Below are 2,418 nucleotides of genomic sequence, written 5' to 3'. Positions count from 1 at the left end.
TACAGAGGATGAGATGGTTGGATGGCATCACCAACTCGATGGACATGAGTTTGAGCAAGCTCCGGGAGTTGGTGATGGACAGGGAAGCCTGGAGTGCTACAGTCCATGGAATCACAGTTGGACATGGCCGAGAGACTGAACTGAACAGAACTGTCCTTCTCCCAGTTTTCCCCATTTCTTTGTTCTTTAGTTTTCTTATCTATAAAATGGAAGAAACAGTAATATCCAATCATAATATTATTATAAGGATGACATGAATTAGGCTACATAAGTCACTTAACTATGCCAGCACATAGTATATATGAGGAATATGAGGCAATATATGGCCCTGTTGTTGACCAGGACTTGTTCTGAGTAGTCCTCAGAACTGTGCTTGAGCTCAGTTGTTTTAGTCGTGTCTGACTCTTTTCAACCCTGTGGACTGTAGCCCCCCAGGCTCCTCTGTCCTTGGGTTTCTCCAGGCAAGAATACTGGAGTGGGTTGCCACACCCTTCTCCAGATCTTCCCCACCCAGGGATCAAACTGGGGTCTCCTGCATTGCAGGCAGATTCTTTACCCACTGAGCTACCTGGGAAGCCTTTGGAGTGTGTAAATATTTGCTAAGATTGCAATTATCTCAATGAATTACACTGACAAACATTACTAGCCAGAAACCTGGGCGTCATTCTTGATTTCTCTCTTTCCCTTAACTGCCACATTCATTCCATCTCCAAGTTGTCAATTCTACCTTCAAAAAGTATCTCAACTTTGTTCAGTTCCTTCTGTTCACCTCATTATTCCAATCCACCATGACCTCTTGCCTGAACTACTGGAAAACTCAACTCTCCTCCAACCATTTTCCATATAGCAGCCAGATGTTTAACTTTTTTTTGAAGTATAACAAACATTTCAAAAAGAGCATACATCATAAATGTAAGGCTTGAGAAGCATACACAAAGTAAACTACATAACCATTACAGGGTCATCTTAAAAATATAAACCTGGTCATGACTCTGGTGTATAAATCCTTCAAAAGCTTCCCATTACACTTTGATTAAAATCCAGTCTCCTTCCCATGACTTAGAAGTGGTCTGGTTCCTGTCTACCTCTCTAACATTTTATTTTTTTTTTCGTCCCTCAGTTCCTCTTCATTTCACTCCTTGCTAGGTTTTGCAGCCCTCAAATACTCCAAGTTGTTTCCCATCCTAGGGGCTTTATAACTATCACTCCTATTATTCATCTTCCCTAACTCTATACTGCTGCTGCTGCTGCTGCTAAGTTGCTTCAGTCGTGTCCACCCCTGTGTGACCCCATAGACGACAGCCCACCAGGCTCCCCGTCCCTGGGATTCTCCAGGCAAGAACACTGGAGTGGGTTGCCTTTTCCTTCTCCAATGCATGAAAGTGAAAAGTGAAAGTGAAGTCACTCAGTCGTGTCCGACTCTTAGCAGGGCTCCTCCGTCTGTGGGATTTTCCAGGCAAGAGTACTGGAGTGGGGTGCGCCTTCTCCGCTAACTATACAGGGTTGAGTTATGACTGGCTCATAATTTAGCTCCTGTTTTAACTGTAATCTCATAAAAGCACTCCCTGATTACTCTATCTAATAAATGTTCTTCCCTCCCAGCCCCCACTGCCACCCCCTTCCTAGCCCTCTTATTCCCTTTGGTAGTGAGTGAGCGAGTGAAGTCGCTCAGTTGTGTCCAACTCTTTGCGATCCCATGGCCACAGCCTGCCAGGCTCTTCTGTCCATGGAATTTTCCAGGCAAGAATACCTGAGAGGGTTGCCATTTTCTTCTCCAAGGGCTTCCTGACCCAGGTCTCCCACATTACGGGCAGATTCACCATGACTATGACTTTTCCCAAATGTACTCAACCTTTTGAGGTCCACCTAATTTCTCAGTGGACTTCTGGTCCTGATATGAGATACAAGGAGATACCAGGTTACATCACTCCAGTAGAAAGCAACTGGCAGAGAGAAGTTGAGATAAAACGTGGGGTTAGAAACAATCTTCCCTTTGGTTACAAAGGCCAATACAGGGCTTCTGTCAGAGCTAGTTTGAACAGCCTCATTTCTCCCACCTGTTATTACCATATGAATCTCACCATATTAACCTATCTGATGGCTCTTAATACCTTTTAACATAAGCACAATCAATTTTTGTGTGTCCTATCTCATTATACCATAAACCTGAGTGGGGTTTGTGATGAGGTGTTTATTATTTATTGGCTGTAATAACTGACATTGTTATTTGACTGCCTTTTTTTCTCATGTAATAATGTCAGTTTACTTTTGAAATATTCTCAAAAAACTATTAACTGACTAACAGTAATGGCACCCCACTCCAGTACTCTTGCCTGGAAAATCCCATGAATGGAGGAGCCTGGTAGGCTGTAGTCCATGGGGTCGCTAAGAGTTGGACACGACTGAGCGACTTCCCTT

This window comes from Bison bison, unplaced genomic scaffold (assembly GCF_000754665.1).
Source record: "Bison bison bison isolate TAMUID 2011002044 unplaced genomic scaffold, Bison_UMD1.0 scf7180017864472, whole genome shotgun sequence".
NCBI classification, from domain to species: Eukaryota; Metazoa; Chordata; class Mammalia; order Artiodactyla; family Bovidae; genus Bison; species Bison bison.
The sequence above is the reverse complement of the archived record's forward strand: the minus strand, read 5'-3'. Positions refer to the sequence as shown.